The sequence below is a fragment of the Vanacampus margaritifer genome, chromosome 17 (genome assembly GCF_051991255.1).
Source record: "Vanacampus margaritifer isolate UIUO_Vmar chromosome 17, RoL_Vmar_1.0, whole genome shotgun sequence".
Lineage (NCBI taxonomy): Eukaryota > Metazoa > Chordata > Actinopteri > Syngnathiformes > Syngnathidae > Vanacampus > Vanacampus margaritifer.
Genome location: NC_135448.1, coordinates 11,582,504 through 11,607,155, shown reverse-complemented (window position 1 = coordinate 11,607,155; position 24,652 = coordinate 11,582,504). Strand labels below are relative to the sequence as shown.

The window sequence follows — 24,652 nt, the reverse complement described above, 5'->3', positions numbered from 1 at the left end:
GTGTGTCCTTGTGCTATATATATTTTTGCAGTAATTGTGCTTTTATGCTTCTTTTTTTTTTTAAACACACATTTTTAATTCATCGTCTTGAAAAAATATTAAATTAATGTCGTGAATGAATTGTTTTGAACACAACAGCATAAAACGGAATTATTATTTTTTTTTTTTTGTGACTGCAGAAAAAGTTGACATGTAACTAGATTAGTCTAATCGGTGGAATTTTGCTTAACTAGATGATACACTGTGGAGAAGAGGGGGGGGGGAATGGTTGCAATTTTGGAATCAGCATACCAATTTTAGTTGAAATAAAACGCAACAGTGTTATATAAGTACTATAATTTAGAAGTTTTTTTCTTTCTTCAGCGAAATAGACACATTGAACTCTCGCTCGTTAATTCTGATATAGACGCTAAATTGGAACTGCAGTCTAAATCCCCAGCATTAAAAGCACAGCGTGGATTCTGAATTAAGGCTTTATTTAACGAGGCCGGCGGCAGACAGAGTGACATTTACTCACACCGAGCCGCCGCCTAATTGCCTCTACGGTGGCCGCGGAGGTCCAAGCCAAAGCGTCTTGGGAGCGACGCGAGACGCTTCCCGTGCGGCACTTTTCATTTACATTTGGGGAGACTAAGACCGGCGCGCTATTTAAGACTTTAAAGGAAGTCCGTCAGAAATAGGAAAGGCGTATAATAATGCTAACTTTTTACACCACCTTAAAAAAGATTTTTTCCATCATGACCAACTTTAAAAGAAAGCAGCGTTATATATTATATATTATACACGCACACACACACACGCAGAGATGAACAGCAGGGCCCAGCAAGAGGTGGAAATTAACAATATGCAAACAAGTAGACCACCGTGAGTTGTTGACACCTAAACAATGAAAACACAATTACTCGGCTCTCCGTGCACGCACCCGCGTGCTCGCAGCAGGGCGTGTGAAGTGGGACAATGATTAAATTGGGTGCCACAGGCAGCCGACGAGAGCTTGGTGATATACAGACACACTCAACACATTGACTCATTACACTCTCGACTAAAAGTTGGACGGAGGAACGCCACTAAATCATTCAAATGTTCCCGTGCATTCTTCTTATTCACAAAGGCTTTTTTTTTGTGTGTGTTTGCTTGTTCGGTAAAAACGACCAACAAGATCATTTTAGGTATTTGTATGTTTCACACGTACCAAAAACAGCCCATTAGATGGCTTTGACATATACCAGGGGTCTGCAACGTGTGGCTCTGGAGCCACATGGGGCTCTTTAGTCCATCTCCTGTAACTACTCCCTGGATCTCGAGAATAAAAAAAAAAAAATAGATTTATCTTACATCTTTATTTTTTAGATTCAATATCATATTGAATGAATTAATGATTTAGATTTAAAAAATGAATAATTAATTTTTTTTTTTAAAGTCCAAATTTTTAAGTTGTCAGAAAAAAAAGACATGAAAGGTAGAAGATTTTTTTATAATTACCTAAAAAAAAAAAGTCCAAAAAATGACCATAAAATATCCAAAAAGGAAGAGGAAAATCAGAAAATCACCATTAAATGTCCATGAAATTGCCCAAAAAATGTCAGGGAATTGAATAAAAAAAGACAGAAAAGAAAATGTTTAAAAAGTAACTATAAAATGTCCAAAAACAAAAGAAGAAATCCTCCAAATTAACATAAGATGTGTACCAAAAAAATGCCCAAAAAGTCAGATTATGTATTAAAAAAAAAAAAAAAAAGTAAGAACAGTGTTTAAAATGTAACTATAAAATGTCCAAAAACAAAAGAAGAACTACTGAAAATTAACATAAAATGTGTAAAAAATTGCCCCCCCAAAAAAGTCAAAACACATATTTTAAAAAAGGCAGAAACATTTTTTTTTAAAAAAGGAGCCATAAAATCAAAATAAAAAAAAGGAGATGTCCATACAATTGCCAAAAATGTCAGAAATTTTACAGAAAGGCAAAAACGTCTAAAAATGTATGAAAAAAGAAAAAATACCCACAAAAATAGTTAATAAGTATGAAAAATTATCCCCCAAAAATCCAAAACCAGAAGACAAAAGGTAGAGAAAAATAAATAAATCTCTACTTATTGGATGCTGCTGCCATATTTTTTCTGTTCGGATGCAGCTCTAATTAACTCTTGTGCCCTCAGACTAACACGACACTGTTTCCTTCATCACAATCTTCATATGTTTTGTGGCTCCAGACACAATTTCGGTTATTTATTTGGCCTAAAGTGGTATATACAAATAAAATAAAATAAAAATCATAACATTTTCTTTTCTTTTAATGTTAACTTATATTTTATAATATTTTGCCATTAAGTGATTTGACACTATATATTTGTTCAATTTCCAGGTAAAAAATACATTTTTAAAAACAGAACGAGAGAAAGGCAAAAAGCAATTGCGCACGGTCATCGGCGAGATTATTATGATTTGTGGAACATGTCAGTAAAAAGTCATCATAGTAGTTGCTGTGTTCCTTCCAGCGATGTAAACAAGTTGAAGGACAAATAAAAGCACCATTCAGAAGGCGAGCAGCATCTAAATTGAGGTCACGTATGAAGTACACACAAATAATCAGCACAGTCGTCTATAATCTGAACAGAGGCTGCTTGGCTCAGCATATTTGGCAATATAGATGGCGGCGGGAGCATATCTTGGCATTTTGTATTATGTGTGTGTGTGAGTGCTGTTTTTTCCCCCCCTCCTTCTTGATAAACATCCAGCGTTCGCTCTGTCGCCTTGTCGCACGCTGCGCAGAAAGTGCTCCGGAATTTCCTATTACGATGAGGCGTTTCAACAATTGGGCCGTAAATACAATAGAAGATGCGGTTAAAGAAAAAGAAAAATCAATATGGCGCGGTGAGCGTCGCCTTTTTGTGAAGTGAGTGACAAAAGGATGCATTAAAATGGAAAAAAAAAAATGCAATGCTTGCCAAGATTTTTTTGTAACATGAAGCTCAAGCGCAACTAAGCAGGAAGTGCTGCGTTCACCAGGGAAAATGCTATCACACTTTCACACTCCGGGCTACACTTCCTCAAGTGTAAGCTGCTAGCCTCTTCGTAACTCCCTTCCTCGATCGCCGGAATCAGCTCTCGTGCATTTTCATGACACAGACAGTCTTAATGTGCCCTGCAGTTAACTCGAACCCGGCCCAAGGTGTACCCAAAATCAGTTGGAATAGGTTCCAGCTCACTCGTCACCCAAGTGAATATAAGCGGTATAAAAAAATGGATGGAAGGATGTTACGGTGTAAAATACTGCCTACCTAAGCTGGACGTGGACCGCAGGCGAGTGTTATTAAATATTTCAGCACATGATATACTGTGTACACAACATGGAGTAAACGAGGATAAAATATGAAAATTATCTCGGGGGGGTTCGTGAGTTATCTCTCTTAAGTGTGCCCTTGTCATCCGCCGCACAAATTATTAGCGTTGTTAAAACAGCAAGCGGGACTCCAACCTTCAAAAGTACAAAAAAGTGCACGCTGGCCAACATGAATTCTGTGCTTTACTTCTCACTGACCTTTGTGCACACGCCCACAAACACACACTACACACACAAGCATGAAGAAAATGTTGCTGTAGTAAAAGGTCAATTTGCGCATGAGGTTTAAGTCTCGGGAACCCTTCGCTTGAGTTTCCTTTCTGATGGTGTATTCCCAGTCCATGTCAATAAATCACTAAGAGCCATACAAGTTTTACGATTTTTTTCAAGGCTTTATAGTAATGTGTATGTTTATGAATGTGTAGTAACTAGGGGTGTCAAAATGAGAGCCTTCATTTTGTGTTAATTTAAAGTTCCTTTAAACGCCACTCTCTTTTTTTTTTTTAAACACTCGTTTAATGACCGCCTGTTACTTGGAGAGCCCATACTGGGGGAATTCCAGTCGTAACGCAGCAGACATGTCATGTCAATTTGCAGCATTAATATTAATATTAATGCACATATTTGTGAAGACTGGGGTCAAGTTGTATTTTACAATTTTAAAAATGTGCAGACTTTCACAAGGAACTTCATGTTAACGATTAGATAGCTCTTAATATGAAAAGAAAACTGCACTGAGATGTTACGAATGTCTTGCAATTATGCCATCTAGTGGCAGAAAAATTACCTCAACACAAACCAATATCACTAGTTTTTGAGTGCAGTACATTTTAACTCAATTTCATGAATTATTAAATTACTGTATCAATGACTAAAAGATGCAGCCAAATTTCTATTTAACATTTTTATGTTAACAGGTGTATGAAAACTTAAAAAATATTTTATTGTACATTTAGAAAATATATCAAATGTGCGATTGAAATCATGCGATTAATTATAATTAAAAAATTTAATCGCCTAACACGCCCAGACATGGCAAATCCAGGTCCAGAAAGTAAAAACCCTGTCACCGTTTGGCTTTAGCCCCTCATGCTAGCTAGCTAGCTCCCTAGCAGGTAAACAAGCACCCGGGGAGCTAGCTAGAGAGCTAGCTAGCTATCACCTGGGGCTAAAGCCAAACTGAGGCAGGCTAGCTAGCTCCCTAGCAGGTAAACAAGCACCCGGAGAGCTAGCTAGCTAGCACCTGGGGCTACTGTGGCAGGCTAGCTAGCTCCCTAGCAGGTAAACAAGCCCCTGGAGCGCTAGCTAGCAAGCACCTGGGGCTAAAGCCAAACTGTGGCAGGCTAGCTAGCTCCCTAGCAGGTAAACAAGCACTCGGAGATCTAGCTCGCTAGCTAGCACCTGGGGCTAAAGCCAAACTGTGGCAGGCTAGCTAGCTCCCTAGCAGGTAAACAAGCACCCGGAGAGCTAGCTAGCTAGCTAGCACCTGGGGCTAAAGCCAAACTGTGGCAGGCTAGCTAGCTCCCTAGCAGGTAAACAAGCCCCCGGGGAGCAAGCTAGCTAGTACCTGGGGCTAAAACCAAACTGTGGCAGGCTAGCTAGCCCCCCAGCAGGTAAACAAGCACCTGAAGAGCTAGCTAGTTACCACCTGGGGCTAAAGCCAAACTGTGGCAGGCTAGCTAGGTCCCTAGCAGGTAAACAAGCATCCGGAGAGCTAGCTAGCTAGCACCTGGGGCTAAAACCAAACTGCGGCAGGGTTTTTATTTTCTGAACCTGGATTTGCCACCTATGAACACGCCTAGTAGTAACGTGGCTCACCAGAAGTCAATGACATCACGTTTCAATGCACACAAACGGCAGCTAGCATGGGCCATAATTCACATTTATGCTTACACACTCAATTAGAGAAGTGCGACATAATTCACTGTCGTGTGTGTTTTGGAATGTAAGGACACGTTTTGCTAATAAACTTAATTCATGGTCGCTCTTGTGCGTATGGAAATATTGTGGCTCGCGGCTAAATGATGTTAGCATCAAGTATCTATAAACAAATGTGACTGCTACTTACACTGCGATTCCGGTAGAAGCAATTGAGCGTGTCGTTCCGGCGTCAACCTCCACAGACCGAAGCCGGAATTGATCTCTGTTGGCATCCGCTGGTGCGACTCAGCTCATTAGCGCAGTTCTTTGTACAGGATCAACTTTATTACCTCCATCGGGAAGCTGCTAGGGTCAGACGCAATCAAATGATACGTAATTAATTATACGACGATTAAAGCAGCCCGTCATCTTCTTCAACTTGTTTCAGTCGGTAAACAAATCAATTCCATTAAGGTTTATGTCAGGAAGGGTATCAAATAAATGATGTGAACAGGGCATTTGTTATTGATCAGCATCGTTTAACGTTATGGGAACTGGCCGGGGACCAGGATGTGCCATTGTGTTCCTTTGGGTTGATTGACAGGCACACTTCTGCTCCAATTTATCGCGGTGGGGGGAAAAAAAATCAGGACGGAAAAATTGGTTCCGTAAATCACAACCGCTGCAAAAAAAAATAAAAAATCGGCATCTTCTTTTCAAAAGAGATGGCGCATTATGAAGGCCATTAGGGAGGATTTACTGCCGGGCCTGTTGTATTATGCTGCATTAGTTTTATGGAGGCGTACCCAATACGATGTTGTCGCAAAGCAGCAATTATTAATTATTGTTAGAGCAGGGGTGCGCGGCGTGTAAATCAGAAAGCGCGGCAAAATATTGACAATGCACTTTGGCTTCCAAATAAATACACGCAAGTGTGTTATTTTTTAAATCACTTCCTGTTCTTCCCCCTCAGCCAAACAGCAACGGATGCTTGTCTGTTTAAATTCCGTTCCCATCATACAAGCGCACATTATGCATCGCATCAGCGCACGAGGATTGTTTGATTTGGTTTTGCCCTTTATTTGTTCGAGCCCAAGCAGATGGGCAGTTGTAATCAAACGGGCCCTGCCGTTTCCCATCTGTGTGATATATTAATTTGATTTTTTTTTTTTGGGGGGGGGGGGTTAAATTCACAATCTGGAGTAGCAGAGATCCCTGCGCATTTTTTTACCTTTATAAATCTGCCATTTTTAATTTCATACAGTAGCTTATTTTACAGAGAGTAAATTTGAAGCCTTAACGGATTTCACAGGTTGGCTGGGGGGGGGAAACGCATGGTTGTATTATTCTCAAGTGCTGCATCCAATCCAAACAAGTAAGAAAATGTTTGGCTGGAAGTTGCCTTAGTGAGCGACGTCCTGTCCATGCAATGTCTTCTTCTGAAGCCTTAAGTGTCAAGAAAACAGCACAGTGAACATAGCTTTTGTCAAGTTTGTTTTTGGGGGAAAGAATACAATTCTGCCTAGCAACAAGTGGCTTCACAAAACTGCAAAAATTACATTACATTAATTCCGGTGTTAAAGGGGAAGTCACCGACCCCCCCCACAAAAAAAAGAAATTCTTGACAATAACATGTTTTATGGTACAATTTCAATTATTACACTCCACAATTACAAATTCAGCATAACGGTTAACAAAAATATTATTAATACTAATTTTGAGTTGTTTAAATTGTTATATTTGCACCTTTATTTTTTTACTCTAAAATGACTAATTTGATAAATCTTGTTTGGTCCAAAAGGAACCTAATAATTTTAATTATAGTGTTTCAAAGAAGTTTATTTGTCTTAATATTTTTTACATGTCTAACTCATTCACTTGCAGCCATTTTCACAGAAGCAACCCCCTTCGCTCCCGGCTGTTTTACTGCCTTTAGACTACTAGTATTTGAGAATACTGTGTTCTCTTGCTATCAAAACATGGAACCTACCAAAAGAAAGATTAGAGTCTCTTCGTTTATCAGAGAAAAAAAAGAGTTTCTGTTTTACAGCACCTAGCATTAGAATATAGCTAAGTAAGACCTTGTTGCAACATGACCCTGGTTGATCTCTTATACTCTGCTGCCACCTGCTGGCCGTTTTTGTAATAACTACCATTGATTTAAGTGACCTCTTCAGGTCAGAAGCTGCATCAAAGTTTCAGAAGAAACATAAAAAAAAAAAGTTTTTAAGACCATGGCAATATTTAAAATAGAATGTTTTTAAACGTTTTTGGGAGCAAATGAGTTAAACATTTTCTTGCTTTGTACTAAAAAAAACTAATGATTGTACAGTACTAATCGTGATTTTAATTATTACCAAATTAATCATGATTAATATTTTTTACATAATTGAGCAGCCCTGATTAGTGGAATATGAGTTAAGCAGCAAATTGCAGAATTTTTTTTTACATATCAGAAGGCGGCCATTTTGCCACTTGCTGTTGACTGAAGATGACATCACAGTTGCTCAGGGCTCAGGTAACAACCAATCACAGTTCAGCGTGAGCTGTGATTGGTCGTTGCCTAAGTCAATGGGAAATGACAAAATGGCCGCCCCCTGAGATGGATAAAAACGGCTGGATTTTGCTTCATAACTCATATTCCACAAATGTCATATTAATCAGAATGTCATGTTTAGACTAGTTAAGCCACATATAACATATTACTGTCAAAAAATGTTTAAGGTTGACTTCCCCTTTAAACGCGCTAGCCGAGCCAAAATTAGCTTAGCTTAGCACGATCCAATCAGAGCCAAGCAGACAAAGTACTGTGTTCCCATTAACCTGTTGACATGAGGAAACCAAAGTGTGAAAGGAGTCTTTATCTTGCACTTTGAGCTTACATCGCCTCATTCCGTCACTTTGCCAAACAGGACAATCAATCAAAAGAAGGCGGCCACTAAAATGTTGACGCTTTGGCGACGTCATGTTTTCATCTGTCAGCTGCGTGAGCTGTGTCGTTTTCTAAAAGACGGTGTTTACTCGTACGAGCAAACGCACCTCTAAAAACGTACACGCGTGTGTTTGTGTGTAAGGGGCTGTGTGCGCCTGCACATGTGTGCTGCACCAGTGTGTTTTCTTAGGTGTGTTGTCAGGAAGCCGGCTGTCAGACATGACGGCTGAGGTTGTGCTCATTAGATGCTTGCGCGCACGCACACACACACACACACACACACACACACACACACACACACACACACACACACACACACACACACACACACACACACACACACACACACACACAGGGCGACTGGTGCGGAAAACAGAGAAGTCATTCAGACAAACTGCACCTGTTTTTTTTTTCCGCAAATGGTTTAACAAGCAGTTCCAGCACAGAGAAATACCTGGTCATAAACGCATAGACCAACACACAAAAAAGAGTGCTTGGAAAAGTGGAGGAAAATAACATCAAAGATCCAATGAACCAAACATTATTTGTTTTTGATGCCCTCTATGGACAATAAAAGCAATATTGTCCTAAGAGCACAACTAACTATCATCTGTATATGTATTAAAAAAACAAACACACACATTCAAATTGGAATATTCACCATCACGGTGAGCTCACGATCCCAACCGTGCTTTCTTGTATTGGTATAAGAATGGGGACATTGGAAACATATAAGTCAGGTCAACCAAAAAAGATAATTAGCTCACTAGTGCCATCTGGTGTATTATGGCTTTTATGACTCTAAAGTAAAAAAATAATAATAATAATTCTACGTTTAGTTGAATGAGGCCCCAGTAAAGACATAAATTAGGTAATCACGGGAAATGCACTATACAGTAACACATCAGGTTTACAGTGCATCAAAAAATTAGGATTTATAATGGGAGTCAATGGGACAAAAATTGGACATTTTTACTCATGTGCAATATAAATTTGTTTCCCACATATAATAATGACAATAATAATTTTGAAATTTTGGATCGTGCCATTTTAAACTTCAACATGTTTTGGACAATTGGGTGCAATTTCAGCTCACTCGGTGATTTTTTCATATGCTTTATTTTTGAGATTAATAATACAAAGTGACTTGATGATGGAGGGATTGATATGATGATTGATGGCCAAGATAGAACAAAAAATGAGCCAATAGATAGATAGATGAGCCAACATCACGACGCAGAAGTCCTCATTCCCATCACAAACTTTCCTCATCAAGGCAGGAAAAAAGCAAATGATTCCCCTCGCAAAAGTATGCTAACGAGCTTTGCGCGCGGCATGAATTAGCCCCGCGGTGTTCTACAGAGACGGTGTACACGCCACCCACTGTCAGGCGGCGTGAAGGGTGACTCGGGCATCATTTGCATACCACTCCTATTAAGCGGACGTTAGCGAGCGAGTTCGCGCCGTTGCCTCGGAACACTGACCAGAGATGCCAGGAGTCGGCGGGTCAAAACCACCACGGCTGCTCTGAGCGGGAAGATGAACGAGGGAGAAATTAATGTTGCGGCAAAAAAATAAAGAACAAAAAAAAAAAAGGCTGACTCAGCTTTATCAAAGAATGTTTTGTGGTAATAGCTCATGCTCACCACAAGCTCCCCAGTTGTTGAAGTGAACCTCAAGCTTGATCAAACCGATTCAAATTCCTCAATTCTGATTTTCAGAGTTTGATGTTGCAACACTGACGTAGCGTTTGCATGACCCGTGTGTTCTTTAAGTAAGGGGCAGTGCCTCTAATGAGTTTTTGCAGCGCGGGAGTTAGCGTCCTGTGCTAATGAGAGCCCGTGCAGTTCTAATGAAAAGGCCCGGACCCTCGACAAACAGCCTGCGGGTAAATAAAATAGCGCTAATTAGCATTCAGATGTCCTCCTACTGGGCTCGTCTCTTGTCTCTGTATGATCATGCTTCGCCTCCGTGCACTTTCATTACCCACTTTCAGGTCAGGGGGCTAAGAATTATTGATGTGAATAATAAAATAAAAAGAAAGTGCATCTACTAATATGTACGGAGCATGCATGACGTGAGGGCGAGTGGTTATATTGTGGCCATAATATAAATCTAACAGCCTGCATCTAGTTACCTGCATCGTCAAGCAACATGGAAAAAAAAAACGATAACAGGAGGCAGACATGCAATGAAACAGTGACCTGGTGAAGCAGCATGTGGCTCCATATACAATTGTATTGGGATCAGGATATATTGTGATGATGATCAAGATACTGTATTCCATACATTTACACTGCGCAATTTCTACTCCCTTGCGAGATGAAAATGAATCCTCTCTGTGTTTCCCACTGTTTATTACAGTCATATAAAAACACAACACCACATTAATATATCAACAATACTGCGGTTAAATGTTCGGAACAGACAGTAAATCGTTTTGTGGCTTCTTTTTCTAACCCCCCCCCCCTTTTTTTTCAACACGGCTCATTCTAGCCTTGGTCTTATTAGATTTAATGTAGAAAGCCATTTAAAAATATGCAAATCACAGTAGTGAAGCACTTAAAGGAAGAGTCATTTCACATGCAGGCGGTGGTTGAAATCTCATGTTTGATTTTTTTATTACTTTTTTTATTTAAATAAGTCTCAAAAGAAAACATTTAAAAATATGTTAATGTATTTCTATTTTTAAGTAAGTTTAGAAATAATAATATATTTATTTTTAATTCAGTCAAACTTCCCCCAAATATGCTTGTGTAGTATATACATACATATATATAGTATATGGAATTGACTTGGAATTTAATTCAATAAAAAAGTAATAATAATAAACAAAAAATTGAAACATTATTTTTGTCCTATTTGAACTTCTATAGTGAATGTTTATAGTTTACAAAACTTAATCAGAACTAGTGCAATATGAAAAAAAGGTATCTGGGGAAAATGTAATGTTATGTAAATGGGCGGAATTTCTATTGTTAATTTTTTCATTATTATTTAAATAAAAGTCTACATGGGAACATTTCAAAGTACAGTATATTGAAAAAAATGTTTTTGTATTTTGAATTTTGAATAGTTAGGGACTGTTAAAATGACATGAAAAATATTTACATGTGGTTGTAATCATAAAACAGGGAATTTTTTTTCATCAATTCATTAATACAACACAAGTATAGTTAAAAATAACAATAATATTGTAATTTAAAAAAAATGCTTCCCTGGTTAAAATTATAAATAGCTAAATAAAAAAAAGTCTCTTTAGTTAATGGAAAAGTATCATTAATAATAATAATAATAATAATAATAATAATAATAATAATTCAAAATATGTACATGAAGGGATTACAAAGACTTTAATCAATAGATGCATGCAATTATAGAAAAATAATATTTGTTTTGTATTTTTTCTCATCTATTGTGTTTTCATTTTCATGCTGAGGGAAGTTGTACACAAATTCCAAAACGTAACACCTCAGGGCCATTTGAAACATCAAATATGCACACTATCCAGTCATGCTCACTCAACTGAGCCCTCAATGACGGTTTGAAGCTTTCCAGTACTTTTTAATGTACTTTTTGGGGAAATTTGTACTCAAACTCCAAATTGTACGATCTCCGGAAAGAAAAGTTCTCACATTTCGTTCTGTTCCTTCTTCAAACTTTTTTGCTTCAGTGAAATTTCCCTTTTGAGCCCAATCTGAACAACTACAGTATATCCCTGGAAAACATGAGTTATTTGGTCATATAAATCATCAAATTAGAGATATTTACAATATAAAAAAAGAACGAGGGGGGAAAAAAAACGACATCAAATAGAGCTTGGAGGGATGAAGCAGACAGCTGTTCCAGTATCATCATGCACACGTGGAGGACCACACACGTGGACTTGACACGCTTCCATGCAGCTAACAGTGCGTCGCTCCTTGCACGTACAATTAAAGTGGAACGATCCCCCGGAGGGCGGCGGCTATCATAAATATGGAAAAAGCCACGCCGGTGCCTTTCTCCCTGCTTCGGCGGACGCCGGCGTCGGCGTGTTTGCGCCGTGCAGCCGGCTAAGCGCGACGGCAACGGTTGCGTCGCTCGTTGGGACGACCGTCAATGTGTGTGTTCCTCGTCGACGTTGGTGTTCTTACACCCCCCCCCTCGTCCAGTTGTGACTCAGCCGGGCTTGATTGTGCGCTTGTTTAGGTTTGTGCCATTTCGAGGGCATCTGCCCGCTAATCCCCGGTGTGGGATCGACTTGGAGTGAAGCTAACAGGGCCGCATGCATTCATCTCACAAAATCAAGCAAAAAAGTTCATGGCGCACACAATTAGAAGAGAAGAGAAATTGTTGACATTTCAGTACAGTATATCAGATTGGATTTTGGAATGGAAGTGCAAAGTGGTGCTGTCATGATCAATTATTTTTAGAGTAGATTAATCTGTCGATTATTCATGCGATTAATCGGATAATCGGATACATTTTTTATTTTGCATTTAACTCTTTGACTGCCAGACGTTTTCAGAAAAGGGATGCAGTGGGTGCCAGCCGATTTAAGCATTTTGACTGATCTTTCAAGGTCCACAGAAAATTATGTGTTTGGACTATGGAAACACACATACTACCAAATGAAAGATTGGACTCTCATCTTTCATCAGAAAAAAAAGTTTGTTTCTACCTTATTCCGTTTTTCAGTAATCAACAATAGAAAATGGTTAGTTTCACCTCTGTTTTGAAAAAAAACGTCTTTTAACGTCTTTGGCAGTCCTCCATAGGATTTTACTAAACGTTATTTAACGTTTTTGGCAGTCAAAGAGTTAAGTGTTTTATGAAAGCATTTTCCCCCGATGACTGTTTTTAACCAGTGATTGTTGTTTATTTTGTATTTCGTATCCATATGGTGATTAAAAAAAGATGGATTGATGTACTCGTCAACTTTTATGAAACTGATTATGTTACCGTCATTGCTTATGTCTTATTTTAATTGAACACAGAAGGTAATCAGTCTTCTTCCATGAAAGACTACAGAAATCAGTGATGAACTCATTTGCTCCCAAAAACGAATATGTCCTATTTATATGTCCCAAAGATGTATTTATACGTTTTTTTATATTTGTTTTATGCTAGAGCATACAGAAGGCTTTGATGCAGCCTCTGAACTGCAGGTGAATCAATGGTAGTAATTACAAAAACGGCCAGCAGGTGGCAGTAGACTATAAGAGATCAACCAGGGCCATGTTGCAAACAAGCTCTTTTTGACAGTGTTTTCACCAGGAATGTGTATAATGATGAAACTTAGCTAAATTCTAATGCTAATTGCTGCAAGACACTCTAATCTTTCTTCTGGTAGGTTCCATGTTTTTATAGCAATAGAACTCAATATTCTGTGGGCCTTGCAAAATCTGTCAAAATCCAGTGAAACACCTGGGAGAGAAGGGGGTTGCTTCAGTCAACATGGCTGGGAGTGAATGAGTTTATTATTGTTGAGTTGCTGAAATCAGATCTTTTGACAATTTTCAATTAAAAAATTGATTATTAAAATAGTTGTCAATTAATTTGATAATTACTTGTTGATCAATGTAATAATTTTGACAGCTCTAGTGCAAACAAAAAAACTAGAATTCAAATTCAAAATTGTACGATCTAAGAGACACTAAACATATGTGCCACGCATGAATTATTCCTTTCACAGTCACTTAACTACGATCCCGCAAAATTCTCAAGATCTGTGCAAGTTTATAGACCGACTTTCAAGGAAATTCGACTAAATTCGAAATTGTACACCGACGCCAATGGCTCAGATTCCCTAATCTTATATGAGATGATTCGATTTTGACAAAAATGCAACGAAACCCTGTGTGTACATACACATGCAATGAAGAACAGTTTCTTCCATTAGCAACTCAGGCTAAACTTAGCTCCTCCCCAACAAAGATGTTGTTTTCACATACTTCCTTAACACCAATTACTATTATACTATTCGCCCTTGGCGCCATCCTGTGGCATTTTAGTAGATTACAGGAAGAGCACAAAAACTGCAAATAGGTTTTTTTTTTTCAACAAATAGCTAAGAATGGGTTCAACAGTAAAATAAATAAATATAGGCAAATTAAAAGTTGACTTTGAACGGTTTCAAATGCCAAACAAAAATCAAAGCGTAGCTCGCCCATGTATCCTTTGACGCTCACCGAACTGCCCAAAAAAAGCCAAATCCATGTTGTTGTTTTTTACTTTAAAAGGCAAGTAAAATTTTTCTCCTTTTTCTCATCAAGAATTGTCGGTGGCACAAGACGGAGGCGTATTTATTTGAGTTGGGGCATTCAGCGGAGGGAAAGCGACTCGAGCTTGCGGCCAAAGCCATGAGGAGCCATGGTAACGCTCTACTGAGCTGACACGTTCCGCTAGCGCACGCACACACGCACACACATGCACGAAGCCACTTCCCAGACTTTTCCACAGCTGTCATATATCTTTGTATGTGTAACGCTAACGAAGGTATAAAGAGTGTCTGTGTACTCTGAATGCGTGTGTGATTATTTCTTCCTCTATTTATTTATATATTTTTTGCCATTTGATTTGTCTCTTTTACTTTGGGAAGTTGTTGTTTCTGTCTCCGTATATATCTGAAGAGAGACAGACACACACACACACACACACACACACACACACACTCGCGCACACACGTGCAGAAGGGGAAGCCATTAGTAGCGCACAATAAAGGTATTGTTACAACTGCTCCTGTCAAATACAATAAAATATTCATGGTAATAAATTGTAAGTAGTCCAACTTAGTAGGTTTTAATGCGGAGAGGCCCCCACCACACACACACACACACACGCACACGCACGATCTGCCTCACACACACCACGTGATATTAAGTCCATTGTCATTATCACAAATTGTTTGTTTTACTAATTTGACCTGATATCTAACGCAGTTAAGTTTACAAGCGATGCATTCCCCCCAAAAAATGTTATTGTCTAATTAACTAGTTCTCAATATCTCATTTTTCTAATTATATTTATGACGATGCTGAGTCAGTATGATATGAAAATGAGTATTTAGGGTGCACTAAAAAAAAAAAAGGAAGACAAACTAATACGACTGCAGAAATAAAGTTAAATAATAAAATTAAAGTTAAATAAAATCAAAATAATTATATACAATTTCACAAAGGGAAAAGTCCAAGTAAAGTGTAACTGACATGGAATAAGTTATAATTTGCCAAAAGTAAAAAAAAAACTTAAAACTATTATCACAACAAAGTTGTAAATGAAAGACGTTCAATACACTTTTTTTTGTTTAGACCGATAACAATACAAGTACTCAACCCTTGAGTAGTCACTGATACCGATACCAAGTACCGATACCAATAGTAATTTTTATGCATACATTTTTTCCAAAAAACAATGACAAGACAATTTGAACGAAAGACCTATACATCCCACTATATCATTATCTTTACAATTGCATGAAATTAACGGCAATGTCTGGTATCGGTACTTACCAATCTCTAATTTTAAGGGGTGAAATAAATCGCAATTTTGAGTTACGTGTGTGAGGGAATTTTAACAAAATTTCCACTTTATCTTACAATGTGCTGATTTTTTTTTTTTTTTAATCTCTGGACATTATGATTTATTTTTTCCCGTAAATTTCTACTTATTTTAAATAAAGATTCTTTACATAAAATTTGCTACTTTATCCCATGCAAAATATGCTATTGTTGTCGAATATATCAAAATAGCAGCTGTTAGGTTTATATTTACCGTAACGCTGATGCTAGTTTATGTTAGCCCATATATGGCGTTTCACATTAATTGTTAGCATGTTCACTGCATTTCTTTTTTGTTACACTTTTGATCATCGTTACCTTTGGCTGCTGATTGGCTGGAGCAGATGACGTGTTTGTGCTTTCTCGTGGGCCATCTGGAATCCGTGCGCTATGCAGCAACAAAAAAAAAAGGAAAGAGAGAGAGAAACATGAGAAATGGCTAAAAAGTCGAAGTTTGTACATTGATAAATCATTGCCGCTGATCTGAGCAGACAAATGAACTGAGGCCACACAGGAACAAATGTAATAAATGTGAGCGTCCGCTCTTTAGCGCCCCGAACCCCCCCCCCCCCCCTACATTTGCATTGCAGACGTTCGTATAGTGTCGTAATGGATGACCCCTGCGGGGGTGGCGAGGCGCTTTAATGAAAAATAAATTCACACTCAGTGAGCGATCGCCGTTCTAAAGCGGGACATCAGTCATGTGCGATGGATTAAACGTGGTGGGTAACTTGCGGAACTTTTTTTTTTTTCTCACAGTCTGGCGGGGGTCGTTTTTTCCCACCATGAATAATTCATGCATGCTGTCCTCAACTGGCATCAGTCATTTGGACGCCAAAATCTGCGGCCTGGTGGCAACTTGTTGATATTTCAGAGCCTTATTTTGTTTCCAGTCTGTGCCACCCACACACATATTAGCCACTATATGTGTCAGAGTCATGACTCAGGGCTTGTCAAAATAAAAAAAAAGATGAATGGAAGATTCCATCCGCAGGGACAGACTCCCATTTTGGAGCTCATCCACCTGAGATGTGTGGATACATTCAGCCTCTTGTCCTGTGATTAATTGTCGCAATCTCATGTTTCGTCATCCCTGCTAATGTCTCTGTCGGCTGTTGCTTTCTCCCGGAATGGTCGCGACTCGTCGCCCACCTGCGGGAAAGTCACCTTTTCGCACTCGTAGTAAGCATCGAACGGGAGGGAGAAAGGCAAAAAATAGCCGCAGTTTTGGATCTGGCACCGGTGTTCGGATCGCCTACGATCCGCGGATTGGTTGGTTGGAGGGGAGAGAAACAACAACAAAGTGCGCATTCACGGTGGACACCGTTCAGAAGCTGAAACATACTCACGTAACACGCCGCTTACGCTCAGGCTAACTTCAAAATAAAGGTTACTTACATTGATGGCAATGCAAATAGCTTTAGTGGACATTTACTTTGAAAGTGGCTTACGTCGTGGCATGATGGCTAGCTTGACTTCCCTTTTCGACGTTCGTAGTTTTGATTGACATTAAAGTTGCGACCAACATCAACACAATGCCATCCCGAGTTCATATTCAATCGCTAATTTAGGACGCTAAGAAACCACAAATTAATTATTAGTATTGCATGATACGTCAGAAGTCACCGACCTTAGTGGCTACTGGCTAGCATGCAGCTAGCTGTTAGCATTAACTACGAGATCCTGGCTGGTCGCTGTAAATGAGTTTGACAGCTGGTAACTGGCTGGCTTGAAATTTTTTTTTTTTCAATATTCTTGACCAAAGCTACTTTGTAATTAACTCTCCATGTTTAAAGGAAGGGAATGTGCCTTAAATTACACTTTGAGGTCTTTTCATTATTAATTAAAAAAAAAAAAAAGATAAATAGAATTTTGTCTTCATTTATTTTCTAAAAACACTTTTGAAAATTAAAGTAAAGAAAAACATTCAACTCAAAATGTCAATCATAGCCATTTAGATTGTAGGAACACAACTTTGAGCTCTTAGTACTTTGTTATTTTAGTTATTTTACACATGGACCATGTATAAAATGAAAATGTTTCTGCCTCATATTGCACATAAAGTTTTGTTCCTAAATCCTAAACAGCTATATTGGATATTTTGAATTTACTTTTTACTTAATTTAATGGGGAAAAAGCGTTTAAAACAATAAATGAAGACAAACTACTATTTATCTATCTACTATTTATCTTATCATCCGTGGCTCAAAGCCGTGATCCGTTGGACCACTAGTGGCGATAGTAGCAAATAAACAGATCATGTTTTGAGAAACTTAGCATGGATAGCGTAAATTGCGCTGCGTGTTGGAGCAGCGCGGCGGCCATAAAGCTTCTCAAACTGTTCCTGAACTGCAGTTGGCGACAGAAAACGTCTGTCAGGTGGCAATTTTGCAACGCTGCTCCAATGTCAATTGGTGAGCCACGGGCAACGAAATGATACGCTTGAAAAAAAACAACAACTGAAAAACGTAAGCTGTCAAATGCTGATAACCTCATCTCTATCCGAACTCAAATGGAATAGAAAGTGTGTAAGGGACTTTTGGGCCACCCTGTACTTATGGACATGGGATGGGGAATGAAGTCAATTTTCCAACTTTAGGGGTAACGTTTCAGGATATAAACACACGGGTGGGCAAACTCATTTCAAGTCATTTGTATTTTGGTTTGAAATCTACCCCTTGTGCAGCAACAAGTACAAACAGCATACAATAACACTTACAGGCATATATTATCTCAGCTGTAGCTTAGTAGGGGACCTTCTCTGCCTCTTCTTCATGCTTTTAATTATGCGTCATCTCTTCCAGTGGACCCAAAGTAAAAAATTTAAATAAAATTTAAAAAAACATGAAAACCCACCATGAACGATGAACTGCAATTTCACGGAGGAACAATTTTTGATGTTGTCAATTAAACACGAACGGGCACACAGGAGGTTGTTATGGCAGGACAAGATACATTTAGAAGTATTACTCATCTCATCCACATTCCAGGAGGAAGCCCAGCTCCACCTTTGGCACATGGTTGTTTAGTTTTTTGCGCTGGCTCCCTCATTTAACAGCTTGACGGAGTGTAGTGCATGCGTCAAATGTTGCACATTTCGTATTGATGCCAGGGTCGAATGACTCACAAAGAACTCGCACACAGTCAGTCAATTATGGAGGAGTTCAATAAAGCTGTGGGCACAAACACGTAAGAATATTCACGATGAAGACAAGCACCTGTTGTGAACACCATTTAAATACACGTTTAAAAAAAAAAAAGTGTAATAGAAGTCTGTGCAAAGCGTTTATGAATATATGTAAATATGTATCTTCTTCCAACAAGAATTAATTAAGAAGCACTGGATTAAGACGAAAAGTAATTTCATTCAACAAGTGAGCATAAATTGGATTTAACTGAAGCTGGGTCGACACCATTTGTCGTTTGTCTCAAAAGAATGTTATATGTTACTCTTCACTGTGACTCAAAGTAAATATTTCGTCTCCTCCAATTGATACTAGCAGCTCATCTCTGGCTTCTTCTTCTTTTGTGGTATTAAGGAAGTGACCCCACTTCCTGGTCCTGAGTCCAGCAGGATCATTAAAAAAACAACTTTTGTTATTTGTATTTTGAATTCAACAAATAAACATAATCAATCTGGATTTAAATGATGTATTTTTGTATATATATATATATATATATATATGAAGAAATAAATAAATAATGGTCGTTCAATACTACTTTTAAGTACCGGTACCATTAGTAGTTTTGATGCATAAAATTCGCCCCGCCCAAAAAATAAATCACAGATAATTGGAAGAAAGATCAATCATGTTTCTTTAAAATTGCATGTAATTGGTGTCAATTTTCTGTTCTCATAATTACTCATTTCTAGTTCCTGATCATGAAACAGCCACAAGACTGATACCTTTAAATTCGGTCTGGTAGCGTACTTGCACTCGTTTATCCCTACTGGCATGTTTTTTTTTGTTTTTTATTGGACAGTGGATTTGAAAGTGTGTGTTACAGTTGAGAAGTTGAGTCCCTGGTCAGCATTTGGAGGTTGAGGGTCTTGCTCAAAGGCACCTCAGTGGTCCTCATAAAGAGAATTTGCGTCTCTCCGCTTGCCTGTTGTTGTGGTGGGCGGTGGGTCTCAAAGCTGCCGAGTCCTTACGGCTTGAGCTACTACCGCCCCCAATAAAGAATGTATTGATTAGCGCTGCGTGGCAACAACACATCTCTGTGTCCGCCGTAAAATATTCAGTTCCCTCGCTGTGTTTGTGTGAAGATTTGTGTTTTTGCGCGCTATTTGTGTACGGGCGTGCGCTGGTGTCCTCGCCTCACCTCCCCCAATAACCGTAAATCTTGCGCGTAACTGACTCGTGCTGTCGAGACGCGAGCGCGGCCATAACTATAATTTTTGTCAAACTGCGTCAGGCAGTCCCGAGCGCGGGAATATTTATACGCGCGTTCTCTCTTCGCCCAACCAAATTAACTGCCCCTAAACACAACATTATCGTCCCTGTATGTCGCGGGTGCGGAAGCTCTGGCCCGTGGGCCATCTAAGGCCCAGAGCGCAGATTCACTGAATGATTTGGTTCCTGAACACATTAAAACTCATTCACTGCCATTGACGGCTATAGACGTCAAAAATTCATTTTAAGTATTTCTATTAGTTTAACATTTTTTCCCACATTTGTTAACAAGAGTATGAAAACCTAGATTTTTTTTATTGTACATTTAGAACAGATATAAAAATTTTAATTTAATTTGTTAATTTAATTAATTAATTTAATTAATCGTGAGTTAACTAGTTAAATTATGGGATTAATTATGATTAAAAAGTGTAATCGCCTGACGCCCCTAGTTTTTTATATTTTCTTTTTTCTGTTTTAAAAATAAAAGATTATTAAAAATTTTAAAAAAACAATTTTTTAAAGAAGAAAAGATTATTAAAAATGGGGGGCGTAGGCGATTAAAATTTTTCGTAATTAATTGCATGACTTCACTAGTTAACTCCCGATTAATCACAAATTTTATATCTGTTCTAAATGTACAATACTTTTTTTAGGTTTTTATACTCTTGTTAACAAAAGTGGAAAAAAATGTTTAACTAATAGAAATAGTTCAAATGAATTTTTGACGTCTATAGACGTCAATGGCAGTGATTCAGTTAAGGAAATGCTAATTGAATATAAACCTGGTCGGGCTCTGAGGTCTGCAAACTTGGGTCAATTAGTGGAGTCCAGGCTTCAAATCAAACATGGTGAAGTGGCATTTAGCTGTTATGCTGCACCCCAAAAATGTTGCACATTCCTTTGATTAAGATCCAAATCAATTTCGCGGTCTCCATCTGCTGCCCGGATATGGCAAAAATGCCTCGTCGGGATGAAGATGTGAAAGACCTCCCACATTTTCCTTGCGGTGCTTCAGGATTGTTGGGAATGGGCGGAGTTTGTCACAAGTGACGGCTTGAACAAAAAGAATCAATTATCCAATGATCTCTGCTCATGTAAGAGCTGTGAGCTTAAGCCCCTCATCTCTCCTGGAGCTTTGAAAAACATCAGAACAAGGTTAGGAACAAGGTTACCTCTTTTTTTTTCTCTTTTTTTTTTAATACCACTGGGACCCAAATCCTCAAGTTGCGAGACAAATCCTTCAGCCGCTTCTTCAGTGGTGCTGAAAAGGAAGTTGAACTTGTGGTCACAGCAAAAGCAGCCAGGGAGGGATTTGTCAGGGATACAAGGACATTTTCTCCCGTAAGCTCAATTATTTAAAAAGTATGGATGATGACGCTAGAATATAAAGTTTATTATGTTGCTTTAAGAGCGATATATAGTCAAAGCAGTGGACTTTGGGTTTATTTTTACACAAATAGAGAAGGGTGGGAAGCCTTCAATTACACATGCGCCAGTGGTACTACAAATCCCAGAATGCTTTGCAGTAGCAGGTTTGTTGGAAAAAAATTACGTTGGAATTTGGATAAGACAAAAGAATTATGAGACCATTTTCACATTTTTGTACATAAAGTTTTGAATTTTTAATACGAAAGGAAAATTGTACAATTAATTGAAAGTATGTTTTTTCTTTGCTCATGGAAATTTTGAACGTGTTCAAAAATTCCTTACGACAAGAAAAAAAACTGTTGGCTAACATGTTTGAATGTTTGCGACCTTGAAAGAACCCTGACAAGAAATCAACATTCGCTACCTTCGCACATCTCCGCAAACATTCGCCCTTAGGTGGGATACGGCTTTCTTGAAGCTCCTCAACTCACCTTAACATAGTTCCTATTTTAGCAAATAAAGGATAGGTTCCAAAAAAGAATTCGACAAATGTGAACCTGCAAATGGCAACCCGTTAATTGACTTCAATTTGTTACAAAAAAATAAAGTTGGAATGTCACACTTCAAATATGAGAGCAGTAATAATGTCATGTCAAAAGTAATGAACAAAAATTCTGCTCACATTTAATTTCATAACATTCCAACGGTTTTCTAGGAATTTCAGGATATGATATCTATTGGTATGAATCCAATTATTTGCTCTGCAAATTTGACTTCTTCATCTACCGCCTGACAATTTCTTGCACAAGCCTGCTGCAGTAGCGCAGATAATCCAAAAAAAAAAAAGTGTTGGATTTATTTATTTTTCCCCTCAGGCTTCTGTGTGAGTGCGTGAATCCGAGAGGAGACGTCACCGATGACATCCGACCTTGTTGCATTATTGACACCGCAGCTACCAAGTTGCGTCTGCCTTGGGGGAGGCCTGCTGAGTAACAATTTTGGGAAGTTGACGCAACGCCTGAAGTTGGATATTGCTGCCCATTGGCGCTTATATAGAATTTAGAGCACGGGCGGATGTGCTGCAGCAATAAAGGAAAAAGCAACGAGTGTGTTCGCTTTGAATGTGCTCATAAAATTCAGCTCATCAATTATTGACAGGAGCAGAGGCTGAGGGAGATGCACAACCGTGGAGGAACATGCCCAAAATTCATTGAAACTACACTCCAAAAATCACACCCATGAATAATAATAATACTGTAATCAAGGGTAAGAAACTAACTTGAGGAGTGAAGTCTGCTAAATAATTCACATCAGCTTTATAATGCGTTCAAGTTTGAAAGTGGCAGAAGAAGAAAGGTATTCAATCATGCATTCAAATTGAAGAAATAAAAAAATCAAAAAAAAAGTCAGTGACAAAATAGAAAAGTTTTGTACGAGACAAAATGCGTTTCGATGCAGCCGGTGCGACGGTACAAAAGGTCAGCAAGGTTCTCGCGTTGTTCTTTTCGGTTGAGCGTCCGCGATGAAAGATGAAATAGAAATGTTCAAATCTCTCCAGACGGAGAAATGAAATGACAGCGCTCTTTCCTATTAAGACGGCTCCTTTTGCTACTACGCAGCCACGAAGGGGACTGGGATGAAAAGGAGACAAAAAGCAATGAGTCATATCCTGAGAATCACATCTTGTGGGAAAAAATGATTCATGATGATCAATAACAATATATTCCATCTGTCCATTTGCCTAGAGATGTCACACGACGGTGACAAAGCACTACTTTTGTCCGAATGAAGCTTCTCAACTCTCTTCACTATATAGTTCCTTGGCAACAAAATGTCACAATATGGCACCAAAGTACTACATATGTCTAAATGAAGGTCCTAAAATTCACTTCAAGAGAGTTCTTTGGCACCAATACGCCCCACAAGATGGTGCAAAAGCCAAAGGTAGTACAATAACTGGTCCAGAGGCAAGGCTAGTGTGTAAGGGAGGAGCTATGTTTAGCCTGGTATGTTTCAGGGACAAAAACGGCCAGAAGGTGGCAGCAGAGTATAAGAGATCAACCAGGGCCATGTTACAACAAGCTCTTTTCCCCACTGTTTCAAACAGATTCGTGAATAATGATGAAACTTAGCAACATTCTAATGCTAATTGCTGCAAAACGGAAACAGATAGAAACTTTTTTTTTTCCTGATGAAAGAAGAGACTCTAATCTTTGTTTTGCTAAATTAAGCAATCGAACAGAATATTCTGTGGACCTTGCAAAATCAGTCAAAATCCAGTGAAACAGCCGGGAGCGAAGGGGGTTGCTTCAGTGAAAATGGCTGCGAGTGAATGAGTTAAGTGTAATGTGGTAAGATGAATGTGAAATGATATTAAACAGACGTGAAGAGAAGTCAATTTTACAAGAATGTATTCATAAAATTACATTTTACGTGAATACATTCTTATTATAGTTTGAAAAAAGTCCCAATTGTGTAGAAATAAGGTTGAAATTTGACACCCAAAAAACCTCAGAATAAATTCTAAATATCACTAGAAAAGTCAAAATATTATAAGAATAAAGTCAAAATATTCTGAGAATAAAACAAATAGTTATTACTTCAGGGGGAAAAAAGTCCTAGGTTCTAAGTGATTATCTCAAACCCTCCTTTCGTTTCTACTCGGTCACACGACTATAAGCAAATATAATCCATCTTTTATCAAACGTGAAACCCAAAAAGCACGCTCTGAGAAAGAAATTAAAGACCTACGAGAATAATCAAAAGTTGAATGTGTGTCTGATCTTGTCCTCTCTCCTCAAGCTGCTCGATTCTTGGTGAATATAAACTACTTGTGTGTGACATGTTTGCCAACCAAATTGCCACAAAAAAAAAAAAAGTATTTCAGAAGGTTTGGAGTTTCATGCCTCGCTCTCAATATTTCATAAGACAATTTGCATAACTTCAAATAAGAACTCATCACCTCGGCTTTTGCATTTTGATGTGATGTGCTGTCCAGTGATAGTTGTGTTGGTTTCCAAATACCAAATCGGCACACAGACAACATTATGCTTACAAATTCGTGATTAAAAAGGAATTTTGTTACAATGTTGCTTTCTAACCAAACAAGTCCTTTTTACATGAATAAAAATACATATTTAAAAACATAGCCATTTTAGGTGAAAACAGCCATAATTATGATTTTTTTAATAATTTGTTTCATAATTTACAACTA

General features: G+C 38.4%; 1 protein-coding gene across 6 annotated transcripts in view; it reads right to left on the bottom strand.

Moving 5' to 3' along the window:
- The window catches only part of trps1 (trichorhinophalangeal syndrome I), a 171,213-nt gene that overhangs the window by 129,163 nt on the left and 17,398 nt on the right, over positions 1-24,652 (bottom strand). For 4 of the 6 annotated variants that reach the window (XM_077548805.1, XM_077548803.1, XM_077548810.1 and 1 more), the window contains 2 exons: positions 15,992-16,061; positions 5,409-5,566 (listed from right to left, as the gene is read on the bottom strand). The gene's annotated coding sequence lies outside the window, so the exon portion shown is untranslated. The remainder of the gene's footprint in view (positions 1-5,408; positions 5,567-15,991; positions 16,062-24,652) is intronic. The other 2 variants (XM_077548804.1, XM_077548808.1) reach the window with 2 other exon arrangements.